This window comes from Phacochoerus africanus, chromosome 3 (genome assembly GCF_016906955.1).
Source record: "Phacochoerus africanus isolate WHEZ1 chromosome 3, ROS_Pafr_v1, whole genome shotgun sequence".
NCBI classification, from domain to species: Eukaryota; Metazoa; Chordata; class Mammalia; order Artiodactyla; family Suidae; genus Phacochoerus; species Phacochoerus africanus.
The window spans coordinates 169,379,878-169,406,619 of NC_062546.1; the positions used below are offsets into that span (position 1 = coordinate 169,379,878).

Sequence of the window (26,742 nt, forward strand, 5' to 3'; positions counted from 1 at the left end):
GGCTGCATTGTCCCTACGCACCCCCCCAAAAAAATATATATATTAGATAAATAATACACACACACAAATAAAATACATGTTGGAGTCCTAACTCCCAGTACTTCAGCATGTGATCACATTTGGAGAGAGAGTCTTTAAAATGAGGTCCTTAGGGTGAGCCCTAATCCAACATGGTTGGTATCTTTATGAAAAGGAGACATTTGAGAGTTCCCTGGTGGCCTAGAGCATAAGGATCTGGCATTATCACTGCAGTGGCTTGGGTCCCTGCTGTATCTAGGGTTCGATCCCTGGCCTGGGAACTTCCACATGTCATGGGTGTGGCCAAAAAAAAAGGAGAAATTTGGACGTGAAGCGAGAAGCCCATAGAGGGAAGACCATGAGAAGAGACACAGGGAGAGGTCAGTCATCTATAAACCAAGGAGAAAGGCCTGGAACAGATCCTTCCCTTGAAGCCCTCAGAGGACTCCATGATGCTGACACCATGATTTCAGACTTTTAGCCTCCAGAACTGTGAGACAATAAATTCATGTTGGAAGCCACCCATCCTGTCTGTGGTACTTTGTGACGGCATTCTAGCAAACCAGTATACCATTTCCCTGTCACCAGCATATCCCCTCTCAGATTCTAGGCCAGGCCAGGCCAGGCCAGTCCCACAGCTGGGAAGAGTTGGCTGAAAACCCTCAGAGTACAGCCAACCAGAAAAAAGGCAGGAATCTGCCTTTGGCTCACTCCTATGCTGTGACCCAGAGGAGTCTCGAAATTTCCTCGAATAGTGGGTTCGAGTCTACAACGAGATTCTTTGGTCCTCTCTCATGTCGGTACCCAAAAGCAGTCCTGGTGGATTTTGCATACAAGGTAAGTAATATACATTAATATGAGGAATTTGGGGACACAAGCTCTACCCAAAGATAAAATAAAACTTAACTTTCTGCTAAGTAACACATCAAGATGGCACTACTTAAAACAGACATACAAGAAGATCTTCCATCTCACTAGCTGTCAGATTTACGACATAACTTGGTGCACAGAAAATGCTAAGACACATCAGAGAATGAATGAATGCAGACTACCTGAGTGATAGCCTGGGCACCTGTAACACACACTGGGGCCATTCGTCTCCCTCTTGGCACAACTGAGATTGAATGAACCTGGAATTAATACACTGCGACATGTAGCTTTTAAAACCAAAACCAACAAGAAAAACAAACAAACAAAAAAAACCCAACCCCCAACCCTTCTCTTAAGGATATATTCATCTCAGCATCTGAGACTGGAAGGTTTTTAATCTAAAAATAAAAAATCTGAAGCAATGAAAAGATAACTTAATACTTAGCTCCTGTATGGACTAAGAAAGTTCAGCCAAGGGACATTATTTGGTTTTGTGTTTCCAACATGTTTTGCCCTCAGGCCAGCAAAGTTATGCTTTCCCTTTTCACCCCAAGTTTTCCTGTTTCTTGGAAAGTGTCCAAGCAGAACCCTGGTTCCAGGTCATAACAACTCAATCTGCTGCCGTTGAATCTCCAAGGGAGTGACTCATGGCTTTGGATTTGCCTCAGCGAGACTCGATCCTCTGCCCATCCACCCTTTGACCCCTCAGCCTTGGTCAGCATCCACCACGGGCTTTTCCTTCAGTCTCTCTTGACGTCTGTCCTTTTGCTTTTTTAAGAAATTGTAATTATAAAAATGATATACGAAGAGAAGAAGAGAAGCATACAACGTTAAAAATGGAAGAGCCCCACCCCAAGGGTTACCAATGTCCCTCAAGATAACTAGCTTTCCGCCCTTCTTCCCCTCTTTTCAGAGCACATACTGCACATATTGTTCTAACTTGCTCTCATCACTCAAAAATAATATATCATGAACACTTTTCCATGTCAACACATGCATAGCTCCCTGGCTTTTTAAGTTATTTATTATTCCACAGCATATATATATATATACTCAATTTTTTAACCTTTCCTATATTCATAAATGTTGAGTTGGGGGGGTCTCTAATTTTTTTCTCTTATAAATAATACTATAATAGACATACTTGTAAATATTTTTTGCACACTTTGTATTTCTGTAGGATAGATTACTTGTAGTGGGAATGCATGGTCAAAGTATATATATATATATTTTTTTAATTTATAGATATGTCAAATTGCTTCCAGAAATGTATATCAATTCATATTACAGTCAGTTGTGTATGAAAGTTATTCTTTTTTTTTTTTTTTTTTTTTTTTGCTTTTTAGGGCTGCGCCTGCAGCATGTGGAAGTTCCCAGGCTAGGGGTCTAATCAGAGCTGTAGCCGCCAGCCAGCCTATGCCAGAGCCACAGCAATGCCAGGTCCGAACCATGTCTGCAACCTACACCACAGCTCATGGCAAGGCCAGATCCTTAACCCACTGAGTGAGGTCAGGGATCGAACGCACAACCTCACGGTTCCTAGTCAGATTTGTTGCCACTGAGCCACGACAGGAACTCTGAAAGTTATTCTTTTTAACACACTCTCACAAACATCTTATACTGAAACATTTCCTTGCCAATCAAGTAAGTAAAAAATGCCATCTTGTCCTTATTTATACTTTGATCACTGATGAGGTGGAATATGTTTTCATATGCTTATTAGCCCATATTCCTTCTTTTGAAAAATGACCTCTTCATATCTTGTGTCTGTTTTCTAATTTCAATGCTTCTCTCTCTCTCTCTTTAATTTCTAGAAGCTATATGTTATTTTGCATATTAACTCTTTTCTGTTGTGTATATGTGTTGCATATATTTTCTCCCATTAGGTAATATTTTTTATGGCACCCATCACTGTATAGAAATGTTTGCGTTGTTTGTTCTTTTGTTGTATAGTCAAATCTGTTTAATCTTTTTTATTCTAGTTTCTGGGGCTTCTGTCATGATATTTCTAACTAGTATTATAAATATAACTAATATTGCAAATGAGTTTTAGTCTCTTAGAGTTTTCTTTGTTCAGATTATTAATCCATCTGGAATATTTTCCGGAATATGGAATAAGATAGCATATTAATTATGCTCAACTCAACGGAAGGTTGGTTTTTTTTAACTCAGATAACATTTCAATGTGTATGTTCAGCAAGTAGTTACCACAGAATGACTCAGAGACTCAGGCTCCTTCCATCTTGTGTTTCTACCCTCCTCTAGGTAAGGGGGCAGCATATAATCACCCCAGGACACAATGACTCACGCTCTGTTTTTGTAAATAAAGTTTTATTGGAACACAACCATTTGTTTACAAAGTGCTTATGTGCTTATATCTACAAAAGAGCAGATAGTTATGACAGAGACCTCATGACTCACAAAACCTAAAATATTTACCATATGGCCCTTTATAGAAAAACTTTGCAGACTCCTGCTCTAGAGCCAGAATCCTTGGTCTGCACAGGACAGATGGAGAGACCATGCAGGAGGTTTTCTAGATGCAGGGCCTGGAGGTGGAGCCCAAAACTTTCACCTACATTCCATCGGTCAGAATTCAGTTCCACTGCCTCACCTCACTACGTAGGAGGCTGAAAAATGTGAATTAGCTGTGCACCCAGGAGGAAAGAGAAACAATGGTGGAATTATTAACCATTCTCTGCCACAGCGTGCCCTGCAACTATTTGTTTCTTTCCTACTCCCCATGTTTAATCAGAACAGGCTGGATTATACTGCAGAAAAAAACAAAAAAACAAAAAACAAACAAACAAAAAAAACCCCTAAATCTCAGTGCTTACTGCAACAGTGTTTATTTCTTACTGACACTCATGCCCAGTAAGGGAGGGTCAGCAGAGGTGGCATTGCTCTTTGTCATTATTCACTGCAGTCCAGTGAAGCAGTCAGCGCCAGGCACCTTGCTGGTTACAGTGCAATGGAGAAAAATCAAACTCGGTGATGTGTGCTCTGGCTCTTCTGCCCAGAACTGATACTTATCATTTCTATCCGTATTTCATTGGCTGACGCAGGTCACAGGGCTACCCTGCACTTCAGCAGGTGAGGACATGCAATCCTACCAGATGTTTTGAAGGAAGTAGGGATGGAATATTTGTAAACAGCCCTTACAAACACCACCCTCACACACACAGAACACATTCATTTCCTCCTTAAGGGAGAGCTCCCAGATTCTACCCAGTCCCTGCACCTAGTCAAAGTCAAGGATCTCTAGATCAAAGACTTTCCAGCAAATCTGAATAGCAGTCTGAAGCCTAGCAACCAAAAATCACTCTCTGGCCCCAAATGCTTATTCAGATGCCCAAATTCTGCTGGAGACCACTGGCCATGGCCTAAAACAGGCTTCTGGGATCTGAGCTGCTTTCATGAACCTGAAACTTGCTCTGAATGGCCATGCCTACAGAGTTAGGACAATCTAGGAGGTGGAAAAGAGGGAATATGGCATGGTGCTGAAATCTAACCTGCATGGAAACAGTCAGCCTCATTGAAGGACGTGCTTTGTCCTGCCAAGCTTACAATTAAACACATTGGGATAAAGGATGCCGGTGACAATATAGAAGAAAGCGGTAGACACAGATTAAAAATATCTTTATGGAAATGTTATAATATACAAACTAACACACTTTGTTCATCTCTCAGAAAATGTTTATTTTATGATTCTCACCTGGTGGCTTAAGAAATGAATTTTCACTTTTCTATTTAGCTTAGAAAATAGTAAAATGAGACCTATGGATTATAATCATAGAGAATGACTTTGAACAACAGTCAGTCTAGAATTAGACAGATAACCTCCTGATCAAAATTTCAAATAATGTAGTTTTTCAAATAAATTCTCAATATCTGCAGTTCCCACTGTGGTGTACTGGGTTAAGAATCTGACTGTAGAGTCTCAGCTCACTGCAGAGGCCTGTGTTCAATTCCCAGCATGGCACATTGGGTTAAAGAATCTGCTGTCGCTACAGTTGTCATGTAGGTTACAGCTGAGGCTTGGATTCAGTCCTTGGCCCTGAAACTTCCATATGCCATGGGTACAGCCATTTAAAAAGAAAAGAAAAGAAAGGAGAAATTCTCAATATCTGATGCCAACACCAATACATATTTTTTTTCATACTCTATTTCTTATGATTTTTATATCTCCATGTAATTATAGGAATGTAACTCACATGTTTTAAAAATCAATTATGCCTAACCCATCAAATACTTCTTTGTTAGTTATTTGATGTCCAAAAAGTATTTATATATTTTACTTTTCACTTTTTTTTTTTTTTGCTTTGCTTTTTTAGGGCTGCACCCGTGGCATATGGAGGTTCCCAGGCTAGGCCTAGAGCTGCCAGCCTACGCCACAGCTACAGCAAGGCCAGATCCAAGCCGAATCCGGGACCTACAACACAGCTCACGGCAACACCTCATCCTTAACCCACTGAGCGAGGCCAGGGATCGAACCCCCAATCTCATGGTTCCTAGTAGGATTCGTTTCCACTGCCCGATGACGAGAACTCTGTATTTACATTTTTTCAATAAGCATTTTGAATGCTTATTGAATAAACCCTCATCCCAGAAACAGTTTTTTTTTTTTCAGAATAAGTTAAGTTTCATTTGAAACACTGTGTATAAATTTTTAAAAGTCTGATTTCTTTGGCTAGGTCCCTTAAGTAACTCTTGAGGGTTGTAATGATTTTCATTAGTTACTTTGTAACTGTCTTTTCATGGACTAGGCCTCCATTCTCAGCAGAGAATTCCTTTTAGTCTAGTTTGTAGTAAGGTGGCTACCACTACACTCCTATATGCCATTTATTAATTTTTCAATTCAATGCTTTAATATTTTCACTCTCAGTACACATACCAGTTATTTTTGTGGCTACTACCTACTTACTGGGAAATAGCCCTGAAATGTAAAAGGCCACGCATAAGCCTCTGAAAGGAAGTCTTTCTTCCCTCTGGTCATATTCAGTTCTTGAACAATTTTTTTCTCTCAGACTTTACTAAACAAGTTAGACTTGGAGTCCTAAGAAGTAATGAAGTAGGAGAAGAAAAGAACGAAGACTAAGATCAATGTTATTTCCAAAGCCCTTCCTAGGAACACAATAATTTAGTATTCATTTTGGAATTCTAAGTATGGGGAGGAACCCCAAAAAACTGAAGTGAATTATTTTGCCAGAGGACCTAAAAAGTACACCAAATTCCAAACCAAGTTGTTACAAGTTATCCTTCCATCTAAATTCAATAAGAACTATGATGTTTAGGAGTTCCCGTTGTGGCGCAGTGGTTAACGAATCCGACTAGGAACGTGAGATTGAGGGTTCGATCCCTGGCCTTGCTCAGTGGGTTAAGGATCCCGCGTTGCTGGGAGCTGTGGTGTAGGTCACAGACGCGGATCGGATCCCGCGTTGCTGTGATTCTGCCGTAGGCTGGTGGCTATGGCTCCGATTAGACCCCTAGCCTGGGAACCTCCAGCCACCGCGGGAGCGGCCCTAGAAAAGGCAAAAAGACAAAAATAAAAAATTATGATGTTTATCCTTTATATTTACATGTATTATGGCTTCTAGAATCTGCTTGTCCTATCTGTAGCACAGTTGGGACTAGAGTGTGTAAGTAAGTTCAAAGTCTCCCTCTACCAATTTTCCTCTCCACGTCTGTTTCTTTATCTATAAAAAAGCTCAGATATACTATCTACCTGAGTAGACTGTTTGAAGGATTACCTAAGTTAATACTTAGGAAGCAGTTACAGATATTTTAAAATACATCATACTATCCACAAGCCCATCAGTGTAACAAGAACCACTGCCACAACTCCCATAAGAAAATGAGTTCCTTTACTTTCAGCTCCTTTTATCCCTTATTAAGACGGTGCTTTGTCGACGGGGGCACATTATGTTAGCAAACTGGAACCTGGCCGGAAAATTGTTTGCATCTAATTTCAAATTACGAACTCCTGAGCATCGGATGATATACCATTCTGCTGTACACTCAGGAGGCCCTTTGAGTTTGGAGCGCGAGAGGCATAAGGCACTCTGGTCTGCGTATTTGTAAGGGTCTTTGATCCTAGAAGCTGCTGAGAAACAGTTATTGGTGATTGAGAAAAAGGGAGGCTGTCTCCCTTAAAAAAAAAATTAAAACAAACTGAACTGGAGAGCTGCCCGCATTTCACTCTACTGCCTCTGGAAGAGGTGTGTTATCTAAAGTGCTTCCATCATGAATAATGATTGAGAAACTGCCTTCACTCTCCCGACTACTGTACTCCCAGGCACAAATCCGTGGGCTGCTGCCCACGGTGTCTATCTGGAACTTGGTTATCACACACGTTTACAGCAACCCATCCTCCAGTGCGAAAGGGAGGGGCTGGGACGCTCCGGGTTAGCCGCATTTCTAGGGTCAGACCCAACCCAGTACTTTCTCCGCGTCTGGTTCTTCAGGTCATTTCGGAATCGGCTACCTTTGTTTACATTTTGAGCTTGGCTCCGCACCAGGAAGCATTAGTGCTTTCTAAAAAGGGAAGCATTTTGCATTTGTAGACTGCTGGGGGGAGCAAAGTTCACTCTCCTGGGTATGGGAAGCTGCCTCTCCTGCAACACGTGCGGGTTGTGGCAAAATCTTTGAATAACAGGGGCAGTATAAGTGAGGCGGGGGTTTGGGGAAAGCCGAGGAGGTTGGTGTGGGACAAGCAAGCAAAGTGCGGAAGCTGCACGGGGATCCTTCTAGAAAGTGGGGTGGGAAAGGAGCTAGGGAGGGCGTGTGGAGGGAAGGGATCTGTGTCAGAACGTGCGTGTGAGCGGATACAAAACCCGAGAGAGGCGTGAGCAGCGCCGTGTGTGCGAGCGGGAGCGAGGGGCGCCGGCTCGGGGTGTGTGCGCCTGGGTGAGTGACACCGAGGGGCGGGCTGGCCGGCCGGCCGACGGGCGGGGGCAGCCAGCGAGGGGCGGGAGTGTCCCTGCGTGGAGCTGGCCGACTCAGAGTTGTGTCAGTGAAGGAATCCAGTCCCGGGGGCCGAGCCGGCTGCGCCCTCCACCGCGAGCGCCGGCAGCGCGGGTCGAGCTCCGGACGGCGCGCGGCCCAGGCAACAGCTCCCGCCCCGCCCGCCCTCCGCGCCGCAGGGCAGCCACTGCCGCCGCGCCTCCCCGGGCGACTGCGCCCCTGATCCCCGTTCCCCTGCCCGGGACGGAGCGGCTGGCCCTCCGCACAGAGGTAAGCTCGGCTTCCCAGGCCGCCGCCGCCTGGGACCCCCTCCCTGCCTGCCCGCCTGCCAGGCCCGGGCCGGGACTCGGGGTTCAGGCGGACGCCGCGGGGCCTGCGGGGCCGGGACGGTGGCTCAGCCTCGGCCGCGCGATCCGCAGCCTGGGCCGCCCAGTCCCCGCCGCCTCCCCAGGCGCTGGGTGTGGCCCCAGCTCGGTGCCGACGCGGGCAGGCGGCGCGGACCGGACACGGAGGTCGCCGTCCTTCCTTTCTCCGGCCGGCGCGGGCTAGCAAGCGGGCGGGCGGGTGGGAGAAGGCGCCGGGTCCCGCGCACATTCGCGCGCCCAGGGCGGGCGTGTGGCCGCCGCGCTCCGACGTGGACCCGCCCGCCCCGGATCTGAATCGGTCGCGGTCCCTCGCCTGCCCTCCCCCGCGCGAGCGCCCCCTTCCATCCGCTGGACGGACGGAGACCCACCCCCTCCCGCCTCCCTATTGCTCGGAACTGCCTGCGCCGGCACAGTCTCTCCGTCGATCACTGCCTGGCTCGGGGGCCGCGGGACCCGGGAAACCTGCGCCCCTTGGCGCACTCACAGCGGGAGCCGGATGCGGCGGCCCCCAGCGCCCGCACACTCGCCGCCGTTGCACGCGGGGTGACGCGAGTAGATGCCGAACGACCCGGCCGCAGGACGAAGTGGTCGCTCAGCCGTTTCTGGGAGGGTGGACCCAGAATCGGCGGTGGCGGCTAGAGCCCAAGGCAGCGGTGGTTCCGGAGATGGAGAGGGTCTTCTCGCTTTCTCCATAAGCTCGAGTTTTCCTTGTCTCTGAAGATCGGCCCCGCTCGCTCGCAGTCTATTCGGTGGTTAATACTTACTGCAGATGTAGGATGTGAAGGGCTGAGACTGTACCTGGACAGGGATGCTACTGAAACCTCAACTGGAGGTTTCCACTTCCTGCGGGGAGTTGGTGTGTGTGTTTGTGAACTTCTTGAGCTTTCAGTTCCCAGAAAGTCCTGGTTTTAGCAGATGCCAAGGTTTTGGAGACCTAACATTGTAAAGATTGTTTCTGTGCATTTTCCTTTGATTGGTTGTATTACAGAATCTGTACGTAGCTTGAGAACGAGTGCAAAACCTTGAACCTCAGTCTCTTTCTTTACATAGTGTTATGTGTATTATTTTTCACTTGCTTATTTTTTTAAAATATTAATATGATATTAAAAACTTTTACCAGTACCCTCGAAAGTAAAAAAAAAAAAAGACTGAAATCTTAGAACCTATGCAGAGGAAGAGGCTTTGAAAGAGTAAGATCGTGAGACCTTTATGACTGATTTAGTTTGTCTTAAAGGAACAGTCCATGGCCATTCTTACTGATTCTGTTTTCTAGAGATTAAGCAGATGTGCAATATGGCAAGGAAAGGAGGGACAGGAAGTCAGAAATTGCTTAATTTTGGGGAAAAAAAAGAATATTAAAGTAACAAATCCGGTTATTTTGAAAGATACTCTGAAAATGAAGTCTACAGCTGCCTTCTGGATAAACTATTTCATTAGCCTTCTAAAACTCTATCAACCAGAAAGCAGTGTATTGTGTGGATGAGGGCAGTTTTTATCAAGTAACTGTAATGTTTAAAAAAAAAAATCTGTGTATGAAAATATTTGTTGGAGCTCCTACTGGCGAAAAAATCAACTTTGGGAATGATTTTCTATTTGGACAAGGCAAATACTGCTGCAGTCTCTAATTAGAGTTTTGGATTAAACTCAAGCTTTGTTAAAACCTCTTTTATGAAGGAGCAGAACAAAAAATATGTCCAATTCTTTATCCGTGTGGCTTTAAACACACACACACATGCACACGCACACTCCAAAGGATAATTTGCATGAAAATACAATCACTTGAATGCAGAGAATATTTAAGAGAATTGTAAAAAACTTAGCATCTGGGAAAGAAGTATATTAATTGGCAATTTTCTTTCTTTAAGCCTTGCCTCTGAAAATATTAAATCATTTTCTAGGAATCAACTTAAAGTACTGACTTACACAGGCAAAATGATCCAGACTCCTTTTATATTCATTTTGTTTTAGGGAGCCCCCTAATGAAAGTCTTCAATCAACTGTTTCTGTGCTTGCACTGATTTTCCAGTGGCCATTGTGGGGATGGTTTCCTATGAGCCTGCGAGGCTGCTTGGCCACCTCTGTAATGAGGAGGGAAAGAAAAGGCTTAGGCCACACCATGGCAGTCTTTGATGCGCTGCCAATCGGAAGCTTCTCAAAGACCAGCTTTGCCGTCCAGCTGGAAATAACTTTCCATTTTCCATCAGAAGTTAAGCTTTAGAAATGTTTCATTTTTGGTTCTGTCAGTTTCTCAGTCTCCGATCCTAGAATTGTGCTGGAGTTGGCCATGAATATTCATGATGGCTTTTGTGTTGCAGGCACCTAGGTGGTCTCCATCCTTTTACATTTACCCAGCTTGAATCAGCGTCTTAGGAGGCAGGACAGGAACTTTTGGTTACAGTTTGATAAAATGGAAGAAACTGAGGTTGCTTGCTCATGGTTAAGATCTAAGCTGCTACCACCTGTCTGGCCATGTGATGAGAGTGGAGTGGTTTTTGTATGCCTCGTGCTTCTTTCCTAGTCACTTCCATAGACCCTGTACTGTTATTTGACTGTGATAATTGAATCATACGGCTGTTAACAATTTTTGTACACAGAACAGTTGCTTTTACGAGCATGACACAGGACATGAGGGCAGATATATTATATGGACAGATTTAAGTGATGGAGTCTGTTTATTGATCTCTGAATGATTGTGCATAATTCAGCCAATCAATTCATTCCATCACGGTTCTGTCTTGAAAGCGTAATCACAATTAAAATATGATTTCACGATACAAATAGTTAAAAACCCAGCACACATAATTATAGAAGAAAAACAAACCTTTCTTTTTTCTTCCATTTTTTGAAGTAGTCTGCTCTGAAGGTGTTATTTCCTTGACACATCAAACTAGCTAATTTGGAGTTGTGATGCTTGTTATGTAAATAGGCCATATGCTGAATTTCTACAGAAGTTTATGCGTTCAGTGTTGTGATAATGGATAGGATCCCCTAAGTACTAGAGCTAAGAAAAATAGTCTATGAAGATGCATTTCTCCCTACTATTTATGTCATTCCCATTCTTTTTAACAGCTAGTATTTTATTTCCTAATAAAAATATTCTTAAACAATTCTTAAAATGTGATGTGTTATTTGTCCTTATACCATACAAATCTCTCTAGTTCTGATACAAACTCTGTTCTCACTTATGCACCTGTTTAATAGTTTTCATGGTTGATGTCTTGTTGTTAGGCCACGGGCTACATGCCTGATCAACTTTTCATATTCTCTGCTAAGCCTGTTCCTTTCACAATGAAAAGGCTTTCTTTCCTTCATACTGTTTGTTAGGGTTCTCCTTATCACCCAGACTTGGACCTAATCAGCTACATCCCTTCTCTCTGTAATCAGGTTTTCCCCATTCTGTGCATTTCCACCATATCAACCTTCCTAAAACTCCCCTCCTTAGAATTTTGAATTGTCTCGCAAGAAGTTTGTATTGAACTCGGGTTTGGCTGATTCCAAAGCTAGTGCTCTTTACACTAATTTAAAGATTTTGTATATACCCCCCACTTACCACCACCTGACCCTTTTGGTCCAACCTCTCAACCAGGTTTTAGCATACCTCACTCTTGCCCAGTTTTGACTTGCCAACTTTATTTTCTATTTTTCCAACATGAACCTTCTATTCCTACTAATTGGATCTCACTACCCTTCTAAGATGACTTTGTACCTTTTTGTCCATGCTCTCCATTTTAGAATGCCTTTTCCTTTTTCTTCTGACCATCTCCAAGTCGAGTGCACCTGCCCTAATCCTGCTACTTTCACTGTCTTCTTCCTCTTCTGCCCTGTGGTCTGCATCATTCCTTTAGAGCATTAGGTATTTACTTATACTATTGTATTTTTTTTTTAAGGCCGCATCTGCAGCATGTGGAAGTTCCCCAGGTTAGGGGTCCATCGGAGCTGCAGCTGCTGGCCTACACAACAGCCACAGCAACGCCAGATCTGAGCCACATCTGCGACCTGTGTGGCAATGCCAGATCCTTAACCCTGAGCAATGCCAGATCCTTAACCCTGAGCAAGGCCAGATCCTTAGCCCTGAGCATGGCCAAGGATCGAACCTGCCTCCTCACTGAGCCTATGTTCGATTCTTAACTTGCTGAACCACAGTGGGAACTCCTTGCGATTGTTTTCGTAAGTCTTGCTTTCCCAAGTAGATTGCACATTCCTTAAGAAGCACCGATGGACCTTCTGTGCTATCTTTGAACCATCTACAGGCCTTGGGCATAGCAAGCCCTTGATAAGTAGACCTGTAGAAACTAGGAGGGTGCCTTAAGAAGAAAGATGGCCTTTGATACTGCCTGTGTACTGCTTACCGTCACGTCTTCAGAGCCTCCTTGCAGCTTGATACCTAGTCATGACCTCAATAAATATTTGTTAACATAGAAATTAATGTTGACATTGGATAACAGGGACAAGCCTTTGAAGGAGGCATCTGTCAAGGAGTTTTCTCCTGTTTTTCTTCAGAGGTTCTAATCAGCCTCTCATTCATCAGCTGTGAGGATTCTGAGGCCTTGGCATTTTCCAGAGTTGAGATAATGATGGAGGCTGGTAATTGTGAGTTAGAATCAAGGAAGCTGTTGTTGTTTTAAGGTGGAGTGATGGGTCCCATTACTGAGCAAAAATGAAAGCATTCAGGCCTTATGCCCATATTTTAGACATAAAACAATTAGACTAGAGTTGTCACTTATATCAATATTCATCCAATCAGCTCTAAAATCGAAGACTGTACTGCAGAGCGACCCAAGCCTTTCATTTAAAAGCCTGTTTACAATAAAAAAAAAAAAATCATCTGGGGAGCCACCTCGGGATGAAAAGTGGGGTAGGGAAGAGTTACCACACCTCTCATATTGTAGTCAGGACAAAATTTAATTCTTTCAGCTTTTAGTAAGACTCACTTTGACCAAGGCACTGTTTCTGCTGGGAAGACATTGGTGGTCTAGCAGGAGAGATAACACATGTATCTCAGAAACAAAAGTTTCCTGGAACTCAGACGGGAAAATCCTGCTGCTTGGTGGGTAGATGGGGGGTGGGAACTTTCCTAGAGTGACAGTTGTTTGCACTGATTATTGAAAGGCTTTGGGTCAGATTTCAATAGCTGTGATTGGGAATGCAGGGGTGGGGGAAGGGCAGCGGGGTTGGGAGGAGCCCAGGGCAGGCTTTCCAGGGTTTTTTGGCTCTCGCATCACTCCTCTGTTTTACCACCACTACTCCAAAGCTGAAACCCTGCTAGGTCCCTCTTGGGTCCTGGTGGTCTGCAAGTTCAGGAATGAAACTTAAAGGATATGCAGATACCTGCAATAATTACTTTTGGTGCCAAGTGCTGAACTGACCATGACATAAAGCACAGCATAAATCTTGTAAGCAGTGTAACGGTTCTTTTCTGGGTAGCATCCAACTTGCTTCGAATGCTCGAAAAGGCCTCCTGCAGTATGGAAACAGCACTCAAGGTCAGAACTTTCATAGTCATATAAAAGGGTCAGCCCTGACTGTGGTTCCAAGTAACCAGGGACCTTGCCCAGTACTGGCAAGTAAATGAATAAACATACTGTTACATATGTAACAGAACCCAGACTCCCCGATTTTGAGCCTGTAGAACTACCTCCTGGATTGTAAAACTAGTCCTGAGGGTGTAAGTTTCAGGGAGACAGACTTGGGGTCAGGATACCCAAGGTGGCCCTGTTGTGGACTGTACTATTTCATGAGATGGTAAGACCCCCATGACTAAGTGTATGCACGCGGGGGCTCTAGGAGTGATGTCTAAATACATGCATTGTCTCCACTCTTCCTCAAAGCAGTGCCCTCAAGTACATGCACTTATTATTCCCTTTTACTGAGGAGCCATACTGAAGCCTGGGAAGGTGGAGGAGAGAGTATGTTGTAGAGCAGCTGTCAGCCAGGCCGTGGGAGCGCAAAGACTGAATAGGGACTGGATGAAGAAAGGACCCAAACATCAGATGGCCATTAGGCTTTTTAAGGGCCCTTCCTAACACTAAGATTGATTCTTTAATTCTCCTTGAGGGATCAAGATGCTGATGGTTGCCAGGCACTAATTCGTTTTCAGCAGCACCCAAGTCCTAGAAATTCAGAACAGAGCGAAGGCAATTAGCAGCCTCCTCATGATGGTGACCACTCACTGATCGTCTCATTTAAACCTCACCTCTACCTTGCAAGGTAGGGATTACGTATTCTTCTAAAGAGGGGGCTCCGTAGCTCATGGAAATTACGTAACTCAGTCAAATCTGCAGAGTTGATAAAGTGGCTTTTTTCTTTCTTTCTTTTTTTTTTTTTTTGTCTTTTTGCCTTTTCCAGGGCCGCTCCCTCGGCATTATGGAGGTTCCCAGGCTAAGGGTCCAGTCGGAGCTGTAGCCACCGGCCTACACCAGAGCCTCAGCAACGTAGGATCCGAGCTGCATCTGCGACCTATACCACCACTCACGGCAACGCCAGATCCTTAACCCACCGAGCAAGGCCAGGGATCGAACCTGCAACCTCATGGTTCCTAGTCGGATTCATTTCCACTGCGCCACGACGGGAACTCCCTCTTCTCAAATTCTTGCATCTGCCCTCACCTCTTCAGGCTGTTACTGCCATGATGGCCTTGGTTCAGGCCCTCATCGCTCTTGAGGATAACTGCAGTAGCCTTGTAACTGGTCTCCCTGCCTTCTGCCTGGCCTGCCTCCAATCCCTTCCCCACACTGCCGCCTTTCTAAGAGGCAAATTTGATCACGACTCTCTGCTGCTTAAAATCCTTCAGCGGAGTCACTGCTTCTCCAGGATAAAATCTAAGCTCCCGAGCCCAGCACAAAAGCTCCTTTGTGATCTGGGCTCTCCCCTCGGGTGTGTATCAAAGTCTTCTCTAATGATCCTGGCCCCCACTGTCTCTCCCTGCCCACAGCATCCCGCCTAAAGGAAATGAGTTGTTACAAGAGAGAAATGAGAGGGGGGAGAGGAAGAGAGAAGAGATTATGGAACTGTGCCGTCCACTGGCTGTGTGTGGCTCTTGAGCACTTGAAAGCTGCCTGGTCCAAATTGAGATGTGTTCCAAGTGTGAAATACACGGTGAGGTCAAAGACTTGATATGCAAAAAAGCATGGAAAATACTTCATTAACAGATTTTAATATTGATCCCATGTTGAAATGGTGAGAGTTTGGATATAGTGGGTTAAACCAAATATATTATGAAAATTAAGTTCACATTTTTTAAAAAACATGGCTTCTAGGAAATTTTAAACTACCTGTGTGGCTGGCATCTAGTCCTGTTGGACAGCATTGTTACAGAACATCTCATTCCCGGGAGAGGCATCCCGGAGGAGGCCAGCCCTGGAGCCTTTCGAATGATTAAGTCAGCCCTCCAGGTATAGAGAAGCAGCAATTGCTCTGTTTCTTAAATCCAGAGATATTAAAGCGCTGAAGGGAAGATTCAGAATCAGAGAGATAGACTGCGAAAACGGCAGCCGAGAGTCCTTCACAGAGTGTGCACAGGGCTGCAGTCACGAGTCAGGCACATCTGTCGCCCCAGGCCTAGCCAGTCACCGCCAGGAGTGGAAGCAGGGATACTGGAGGGTTTGAAGCAGACACGAGGAGCAAGCGCAGGGCAAGCGGAGTCTGTCCCACTCCCCCAAAGCCTCCCGCATGTGATAAACAGGCAACACCAAGAGCCCCGAGTAGGTCTTCAAGATCCCCATCCTGCCCTGGACCTTTCCCCAGTGGCGAAGTCCCAGCTCCCCACCACTGTCTTTTTTTGTCTTTTTAGGGCCGCACCTGCAGCATATGGATGTTCTCAGGCCACGAGTCGAATTGGAGCTGCAGGTATCAGCCTACACCACAGCCACAGCAATGCGGGATCTGAACCAAGTCTGTGAGCTACATCACAGCTCAGGGCAACACCAGATCCTTAATGCACCGCGTGAGGCCAAGGATCAAACCCACATCCTCATGGATACTAGTTGGGTTCGTTACCCCTGAGCCACAATGGGAACGCCCGCCCCACTTGAGCCTCAATCATATGTACATGATAAAGCCACTGTGCATCAAACAAATTGATATGGCCACTGATTGGTAAGTTCTCCTTAGTTAGGCCTTCAGATAATGAGGGCAGCAATCTATGGATCATTTGGCCCAAAAGACTTGGAGGAAGGTATACGGGCTGTCAGGAGAACCAAGGAGACAATATGTCCTAAGAGCTATGCAGAACTTTATGTTTTTAAGGGGAAAAGTCAACCAGTGATAGGAAACCAGAGCTTATCAGGTTGGAGCAGGAGGGAGGAAGCTGGAGGTGAAGGAAGAAACCACGACGATCTAGAGAAAAGTCCCATGGAATCAGATGCCAGTGAGTCTCATGCGCCTTGGGACTCAGTGCTTCTCCCCTGGTGGTTTGCGTCTGGTGTTCTGTTGAGCTTTTCAGGTCTGCGAAGAATCCCCTTGGGCAATTCTTTTGATTTGCTTTTACATATTAGGTGCTAGTATAAGATTCTGGTAGGGGGAAAAGTTCTTATGCTAAAAAGAAAAGCTTAAAAGTCGTAAGTGCTTCAGGTTGCTCATTCGTAGAGAAATGCATATCAAGACTATGATGGGGTATTACCTCACACTGGTCAGAGTGGCCATTGTTAATAAGTCTACAAATGACAAATGCTGCAGAGGGTGTGGAGAAAAGGGACCCCCTTCTACACTGTAGGTGGGAATGTAAATGGATACAACCACTATGGAAAACAGTAAGGAGGTTCCTCAGAAAACTACATATAGAACTACCATATGATCCAGCAATCCCACCCTGGGCATATATCCAGACAAAATTTTCATTCAAAGAGATACATGTACCCCTATATTCACTGCAGCGCTATTCACAATAGCCAAGAAATGGAAACAACCTAAATGTTCACCAACAGATGAATGGATTAAGGAAATGTGATACATAGAGAATACTATTCAGCCATAAAAAAGGACAAAATAATACCATTTGCAGCAACATGGATGCAACTAGAGATTCTCATACTAAGAAGTAAGTCAGAAAGAGAAGGATAAATGTCATTTGATATCACTTATTTGTGGAATCTAAACTATGGGACAAATGAATCCATCTACAAAACAGAAACAGACTCGCAGACTCACAAACGTGGAGAACAGACTTGTGGTTGCCAAGGGGTGGGGAGGGAGTGGGATAGATGAAGGGTTTGGGGTTAATAGATGCAAACTATTAAATTTAGAATGGATAAGCAATGAGGTCCTATTGTACAGCATGGGGAACTATATCCAATCTCCTGGATAGATTATGATGGAAGATAATATAAAGAAAGAATGTGTGTATATGTATGACTGGGTCACTTTGCTGTACAGCAGAAATTGGCACAACGTTGTCCATCAACTATACTTTTAAAAAAAGTTTGAAAGTCTTAGCTACACAGAGAATGGCCTGAGACAATGGTGAGCACTCTGGTATGGTGATTGCTCCCCCATTTGCAGAATCTGGGACCAGTTTGGGTCCTTTGCAGGGGGGCTACAGCTCCTCACCATCTGTACCCAAGCTACTGTCCATTGGATTGATCATGCTGCCTGGTCTGCCCAGGCCATGTATGTAGGAAACCCCAGAACACTCTCATGCCTGGGTAGCCACGTTTTCATTTTGAGCCCTGGGTTCTCCTTCCTCTCTCCCATTCCCAAGTCTCTGCTTTGAGTTCTTGGGTTGGCATCTCAAATTGCCTTGGGTAAGGGTCTCATCACCTATTTTCAAGCCTTCTTAGCCCAGCAGTCTTACCTGTGAGCTACGATCCCTGGGGTGAGTGCCTACGACTCCCTTCCAGGCTTCTTCGGTGCAGACACCTGCCAGCAAGAAACACAGTTCATAAGTTTTTGTGGAACCGAATAGCTGGCCTGGCTACTGGCTATTTCCTGGTTCCAGACCCCTGACACCAAACACTGGCTGCCCCACTGGTTTCCGTTTCCCATGTGTACCTTGTGTGCAACTTGGGAAGAGAAGGGGAAGGCAATACAGGGCTGATTTTCCTCGATGATGATACATCTGCTTCTTTGTTCCCTGTGGGAAGGCTGGTCTTAGGTGTGGATGAGAAAGATGGCTGCCTTTATGTGTGATGAGAAAAGCTGTTCTACCCTTCAAATATCAACAGTTTCTCTTTCCTGCTTTCTAAGATGCAAAATCCTATGTTAGAAAAATTCTATTCTCTTTCCTAAGACCGGTATGGTTTAGAAGAGAAAGAGCACTCATTTGATGCTTGAAAAGCCTGGTTTTGACTGATGTAATTGGCTGGCTATATGAACGTGAGCCAATATTTAATCTTCCTGAACTTCACTTTTCTCCTGTATAAAGTGACATTAATAATACCGCTGGCTTTGTTATGATTTTTACGACTAAATAAAACAAGATATAGCGTGCCCAGCAGCAGAGCCTAAAATGCAATGCTGTGGAAGTGGTAACTTAAACTTAGCAGATATGTGCTCCTTAGATTGCGTAAAACTTACAGACCCTTCCCTGAGACTGATAAGGAAGAAGAAATCTGGGTTAAGGGGCCCCAGAATTCAGCCATCCCTGAGTGAAAAAGGACCAGAAGGAAGTTGCCTTCACATTTCACTTAAGGCCGGTCCTGCCTCATGGTTCGCGTTTGTGAAAATATTCATCTGGGATTATGACTACAGCATGAAGCCATGGAAAAAAAAGCCATGTTTACATCCTCTGCCAGGATAACAGAAGAAAAAACAAAGCAGATTTTTGAATCTCTGAATAGTCAGGTGCACTGCCATCAAAATAAACTTTTATTTCTATTCTTTCCTGATAAATTATAGATAGAGGAAGCCACTAAAATACCCTGAAAAGAAAGATTCATATACAAATTAGATACCAGGGAACAGATTTCACACTCACTTTGTTGGAGCCATTCTTTCCTGAACCGTGGGTGTTTGGGAAGTTCTTTTGTTGTAGCCTTTGTTGCTTGCAGGAAGGGGGGGAGGCTTTAGTATACTATGGAAAGAATGGTTTTGATTGGAGGCAGTGTTGTTCTCAGTGTGGGCTGACTTTCATATATTGTACTGATTGCTAATGCATAACAGAGAAAAGCCATAAACAGCAGTGAGACAGTCGGAGCTGACATTCTGCCACTTCTGATCGACCAGTGTTTATTACAGGAATGTGGGCAGTCCTGTAATTTTTACAGGGGAAAGAGGAAGATGCTAGGCTGGCTACCATGACTGCTGATGTCCTGGTTTGGACGTCTTTGTCTTTTCTCATTTATTTTCGCCTGTGAAGTCTGAATGGTGGACTGGATTCAGTACAGGCAGGGGGCTGCCACTCACTTCCTGGGCTCTTGATGCAATCGATCGCCCTGCTGAAACACCATAGCCCCAGCAGAGTGTCCTAGTAAACTCGAGAACACTCAAGGAGGGAGTGTAAATCTACTGCCTCAAAAATTAAAAATAAAAACATTAAAAATATTATTTAGTGCTGGCCTGTGACACTGAATATAGCAACTCATTTATTGTCCTGGTAGCCTCAGAGCAGAAACTGTTTCTGTTGCAATGGGTGATATCAACGAAGGCGCCACGACGAAATTAATTCATAATTTCTAAACACTGGTAAATTTTCATCTTCTCGCCTCTTCTGGCCTGCCTTTAAATTTATAGTTATTTCTCATTTATTAAGGCGAGGCATGTTTAGCTCTTGCTTACCTAAATGCACTGGGGGTATCTCAGAAAAGTCATTGCAATGGAAATTAGAAGCACAGATGTGGGTGTTGGAAGGGGATCGTAGATGCTGTGGTCCGATGGTCACAAAAGCAGGAATCCCTTCCGCAGAATCTCAGCCAGCCAGCTGCCATTTGAACCCTACCAGGAAGGAGGCGGTCACAATTTTGTGATGCTGAGGGCATATGCCAATGGTTATCTGCAGTGCTCCTAGATCTTAAGCCCCTTGAGATTTGGACTTTGTGTCATTTGTGGTTGGACTAATACTCATTACCAAGCACAGGCGGACAAAAGTACTACACTCTGCCTCCCTGCAACATCCCCATTCATCGTCCATCACCCTTTGGAGTGCCACGGACAGAAGGGCACCTGGGTGTGGTTCTTGGCCATCACTATGGTACCTCCTACTCGAAGGCTTCGCTTTTCAAGCTCACATGGTCCCTTTTCTTTTGGCTGAGAGTCCATCCTACTAACACCGTTCACCCGCTGCTCTGCCTGCGCCCTTTTAAAAGCTAGGCATCTTGAACTCAGCACTCTGCTCCTGGGTTCCCTGAGCGACCCAGGACAGGGGATGTCCCAACTCCCTCCTCCAGGGTACCCTTCATTTGCTCATCTCATCAGACACCATGTTGGCCTTCATTTCAAATCAGGGGCAGCACGTTGCTGGTATATATACAAAGTTAAATAAAACTTCCCAGTCTCTTTCTGAACAATCATTATGAAGCCAGTTCTCTGTATTCTGTACCTGTGCAGTCAGCTGTGTCTGTGTCCCATGGAGAGGACTTTAGCCTGGTTACCTTTTGTGCCTTTTTGGCAAATCAGTTTTCCTCTCCAGCAAGACATTTTTGAATTCTAAGTTTAAAAATTCAGTCTCTCAGGGGTACATCTGCCACTGATTTGTCAGTTACACTTTTTGAGAATGGTCCTTTCTCTGCTTTTGATTCAATGTGGACCAAGACAGGCCAAGGATGGGCCCTGTGACTTTCTGCAAGAGCCTTCCTGACATCCATACATGAACTTTGATAGTTTTTTTGCTGTTTGTTTGTTTGAACCAGTTTGATCACTTTGCTCTTGTGTTTATTTTCTTGCCTGCACACTTTCTAAGAGGAGACAATCAGGAAAGACTTAGATGCCCTAGTGCTGCTATCATTATTGATCCCTTTATTGACAATCATCGAACCTCTATTATGAAGTGAAACAGGATTCATTAGGAGTAGCTTTTAGACTGTGTTCATTTTGCTTTTGAGAAATTCACGAAAAAGCATATCTAAAGAAGCTTATTTTTAATTTATTTTCAGAAAATGGCAACTCAGTAAGATAAATTCATGCTTCACCTATAGTTTCAACTCACATGAACTTGTTTGTTTGGTTCAGAGGAATTGCTTTCTCATATATCATTCTGTTCTCTTTATGGAATCATGGCTTTGAAAATGAGTGGGTGGTGTGACAGGAAATCATTCCTTAGGTGACACGCCAGCTCATCATTATACTCACACCTCCTGGGACAGACAGTAATCAGGCTGAGGCTTGTCTAAACAGCATGCCTGCATCTATGTAAATGGCTCCATGACATTCTCACTACCTGTGACCATGACAGAGAACGCCATCATGTCACTAATGAATGTGTTTTCTCTACATGGAAAAGTCTGTATTATTTGAAAAGGGTTTCCCCCACACACACACAAAATTCTTTGACTTTTATGTTAATATCAAATGTCTGGCAATTATACATAGGGTGCGTTCTGTACTGTGTTTTGTTGTATTCTCACTCTTTACCTTAGACTCGGAAAAAAAAAAATTGGAAAGACTAGTAGCACTGAGGAGCCCAAATTGGTTATAATTCAAGGAATAAACCCTCATTTCATAAAACTACTATTATTTTTGTAGTGCTATATATTTTACAAAATACTTTCACAAGGGTTTTTTTTGTGAAAATAATGCATATACCTTATGATAATGAAATGGATAAAAGAGAATTAAAAGTCAAGTAAAATTTCTCTACCCAGAGATTGTCATTATTAGCATCTGGTATGTTTTCCTTCCAGATACGCATGTGTATGTGACCGTGAGAATGTGCAAACATGTGTGTGTGTGTGTGTGTGTGTGTGTGTTTAAACTAGCTTCATGGTGGACCTAAGAAATTTGTACTAAAGAATAAATGTCACGCTGTAGTTAAAAGTGCTTTGGCATCAGCCACTTCAAGAGTCCAGTCCTGGCCATGCTACCTATGTAGGGACTGTAAATTGCTTAAACTATCAAAACTTTATAATTTCAACTTCTATAAAATGGGGATAATAATAGTATGCATCTAGTAAGTTTATGGTAAGAATTGATAAAATAATGCATGTGAAGCACATAGCATGACACATGCCTCATAGTAAATGCTCAGTAAATGTGAGCTATTGTTGTTATTATACAGGTTTTCTTCTCTGTTTTCCTCACTTAAATTCTCGGATAGCAATTTCTCTTGTCAAAAAATATTATTTGAAAAATATTTGCAATGACTGCATGCATTTCAGTCATTGAATGCATGAGTATACCTTAATGTAATCATTTCCCTCCGCTTAGACCCTTCCCACTTCTTTGCTGTCATAAACAGCACTGCAGTTAATATCCTTCACATTCTTTTTTTGCGCAGAGACAGCAAAAGGAATTACTAATGGCATTTTATAGAGAGGCAGAAAAAAAATCTAAGAATTCTTTAGTATCTACTAATGTGCCAGGTGATATGCTAAGTTTTTAATTGCAAAATTCTCACTTAACTCTTCCACAACCCCCTCGAGGTACAGCTGTTACCCCATTTTTCAGATGAAAAGGCTCTAAGGGGGAATAAGTAGTTTGCCCAAGGTCACAGAGATAGTGGTGTTAGGGATGGTATTTGAAGCCAGCTGTCTGATTTCAAAGCTTAAGCTTTTCCATTCTGGCAGGCAGTTCATGCCTATCTTTTTAAGGCTGGTGGAATGAATAGTTACCATTGTGCTTTTCACAAAATGTCACTTGGTGCCACATAAAAGATAGGACACTTGGCTGGAATTCTTGGCTTTCCCAATATAGTACCTCTTGTGTGCGTATGTTCTTATATGTTTTGGAATCAAGCCTCATTAAAATAAGGTGTTAACTAAAGGAAACAAAACATTGGTATGATTATTTGATGAGAGCAAACCTCAGGGAAGAAAACATTTATTTAGTCCAAAACACAAAAGTTGTCTTTGTTTTAGTTGGATGGACTGGGCCAGAATTACTTATCTCCTTAGGAATCAGAGGATTTCACACAACTCAGTATAGGAATTAAACAGTAGCAGCCAAAGTAAATTGATGCTGTCAAAAGGGATTGTAAGTTTCATTACCTGTATATTAGGGGTTGAAAGGAAAAATCTTTAGCCTCAGCTATAAGATGATACATCAGGCAAGAGCTGTAGAATTGCTGTAAGTATTGTATAGGTATAGGAAGACATAAAATATATGGGGATAAACCCCCAAAGAATTATTTGGTGAGTCGACAGGTTGTCTTTAAAAAGTCAGCCATCTGGAACATTCATCTTGGCAGCTCTCAAACCTGACTTGCAGCCTGTAGGGTGGCAGTCAATTTTTGTAGGAAAAATGCATAATTAATACGAAGATCAAGGTATTGCCGGTCAGTACATAACACAGGATTTCTTAGAACAAAGGAACACTTCAGGTTGTCATTTAAGAGGGTAATCCTCGTCATTTCGTAGGTCTCAGTTGTTAGTAAAAATGCAAGGGAAAAAAAACAACACAAACCCTAATAGTAATAGTTCATATCCAAGAGGTACTTTGTTGCAGAGTTTATAACCCACTATGGTCTAGTTGAGAAAGCTATCTTTGGTTTCTGAGTTCTTGAATTTCCATAGCCCTTGAGCTTACACATTCTTGCTTAGAATTGTTCCAGTTTTCCTTCAGTCATTGTAGTTCTTGCAAGGGTCCCTCATCACCCAATAACTAAAATGGTTTTGCCTCTTGATACAGCCTGGCCACCAACTTGGCCTGTGGAGAGCATGTCTGCCATGCCAGTGTTGCTGGTGCAAAGGGCCCAGAAAGTTAAATTTGGGCTCTTTACACACTTAGTGAGTAGTCAGAACTGTGGGCAGAGGATGGGATATGAATCTGCGGATTGGATCTAAGATGTAGCTCCGTCCAGTGCTTGGTAGACGTCTAACACTGGGCAGAGCGCTGTACCATCTCTGAGCCCTGGCTTCCGGGGCTCTCACCCAGAGATAATGATGCCTACATAGTCAGAGGTCATAGGAAGGCTTAAATGGATTGAGCAAATCCATGGGTTCACTCAAACATGCTTTTATGGTTAGTTCCCACATTATTAATTAATGGCCACAGGTCATGCCTCCCAAGGAGAAGCCGATTTACCATTTAAAATATTTCCAAATGGATAATGGAAATATTTGCAAAATATATGTAAAAACACACCACTCCTGGGGCTGACCTCACCAGACCTTCCTAACTTGTTGCTTATACTTTACCCAGTAGTAATGAGACTACTTTGTCCAGGAAACCAGTGGTGCCCAGTGAGCTTGGCATCTCTCAGAGCTTGAGCACTCACTCTCATGGCACAGCCTTCTGTTGAGGGAAGGAGGTCTTGCCATTAGCAGGTGGTTCCTTTGAACACAGTAAAAACCTTTATAAAAATAGGCACTTAGGTCTATGACATTGCTCCAGGATAGTAGCAAAACTTATACAGTTGACGCGTTATTTTAGCTTTCAATAAATAGAGGCTCACAAAAAGACTATCAGATAAAGAAACATATTTTATCACATTACAAACCAGATTACATTATAAACAATGATTGGAAACTGATCATTCAAGCAATCATGTTGCTGAAGGGGAGAAGGAAAGAGAAGAGTAAGTTAGGAATTTTGACACTAAACATCACACAAACTTTTCTGAAGTCTCTCATGGCTCCCCCAGCCTTGATTCTGTCGACAAGAGCTTAGAAACTTAGAGTCTGGCTGCCAGAGGGTAAATCCCAAGCTGGGCCTCACACATTCCCTTTCCCTGGGCTGCTGTGGGCTGACGTCCTTGTTCTTTTATGCCTCCTGGATGGTCATGGGGGCCCTTTCTCTCCATCTTTTAGAAGGACAGGATGTGTTCATGGGCCACCCCAGCTTGGTCTCACTTTAGGACCCTTATGAAGGCATTTCAGGTACTTAATGATTGAAAGGTCTCTGTAGCGTTCCCCAGGAATGGGTGTGTGTGTGTGAGCCGAGTACCGGATAGGTTACACATCATCACCATGAACACTTAGCAGTAGGGAGTCAACACAAGGTCCCAGATTTCTGCCCCCCGACCACCACCCCCAGCTCCTTGAGCACTCGAGCTAGCTGGGAATGGCTGAGCCTGCTGGCTACACTTTTCTTGAGTCAATTTCTAACATTTGCTTCTCTTTCTACATAAGAAGCTCTTCTGAATTTCCCTCATTTGCCATGATGCCACATTTCATTCGGCTCATGTCTTCATCAGCTATGTCTTGAGTGTCTGCTCTGCACTAGGCACTGTGAGATGAACAAAGAGGAACCATATCACACACCTCAGGTAGAAAGCCAGACATGCCTCTGGGGCTGAAAGAAAGGGAGAAGTTAAATATGTAATGATTTTTTTTTCAGCTGTACTTTCTACAATACATGGTACTACTTAAAAATCTATACCAATATTTACTTATGCAGCAAATCCCATGATAATGAAAATTCCTGTTATCCGTGATGGTGGCAAGCATCATTAGAACACAATTCGCATACAGCAGAAGACTTTGGCGTGTCCCTTGGAGGGAGCCGAAGTGGGATTTGACTTATATATCAAGCTTTTCCTGGTTTCGACATTTCGATATTTTTCATTTCCACATGTCAACAAATACCTGACTTGATATTAAAGCCCGTTAAATCAATATTGCCTGCTGTAGTCAAGGTAGAGAAACATATATCCAAGGGCAGCATATCCCCTGCAGCCATATTTTGTTAAGTACATATATTTCTATCATAAACCTCCTTGATTGGGAGTTCCCATCATGGCTCAGTGGTTAACGAATCCGACTAGGAACCATGAGGTTGAGGGTTCGATCCCTGCCCTTGCTCAGTGGGTTAAGGATCCGGCGTTGCCGTGAGCTGTGGTGTAGGTCGCAGACGCGCCCCGGATCCCATGTTGCTGTGGCTCTGGTGTAGGCTGGTGGCTACAGCTCCGATTAGACCCCTAGCCTGGGAACCTCCATATGCCGCGGGAGAGGCCCTAGAAAAGGCAAAAAGATTAAAAACAGAAAAGCAAAACAACCTCCTTGATTGAACTACCTTCAGATACATAGGATGAAAATGTCAACCTAGTGACTGTAAAAAAAAAAGAGAAAAGCCAGAGAATCTCTGATCCTGTCCCCCCCCCCCTCATTTAAGCAATCCCATCATTTATTTCGTGACTTTCATCATAAGGAATGACAATATCTTGATTGTGTGGTAGCTGTGGTTTCTTGCTCTTTGCTCTAAAAGGCTCCCTTTAACCCATTTTCCCAGCTCCCATTCCAACAGAGGATTTCTGAGCAGAGCAGCAAAGTAGCAAATACAAGTGAACCCGAGAGCCTCAGACTGGAGGAATCTAATCATTGTAATGAAAGGGAGAGGGAGGTGGAAGCGTCTGACGGACTCTTTTTCTGGACTTTGGCTTCTTAGAAGATTTCTGAAAAGTACTTGTTAAAAACTCATGGCACTTCTTTAAAGAAATGGCCTGAAGCATCAATTTACAAACACCCGCACTTTTATTTACTGTTACCAGAAAAGCGTAACTTCT

General features: G+C 43.8%; 1 protein-coding gene across 4 annotated transcripts in view; it reads left to right on the forward strand.

The window, feature by feature from the left end:
- Positions 1–7,683: 7,683 nt before the first annotated feature.
- Positions 7,684–26,742, forward strand: part of SPATS2L (spermatogenesis associated serine rich 2 like) — a 182,307-nt gene continuing 163,248 nt past the window's right edge. For 2 of the 4 annotated variants that reach the window (XM_047773174.1, XM_047773173.1), the window contains exon 1: positions 7,684–7,794. The gene's annotated coding sequence lies outside the window, so the exon portion shown is untranslated. Of the gene's footprint in view, positions 7,795–7,865; positions 8,122–26,742 lie in introns of those variants that run through there. The other 2 variants (XM_047773172.1, XM_047773176.1) reach the window with 2 other exon arrangements.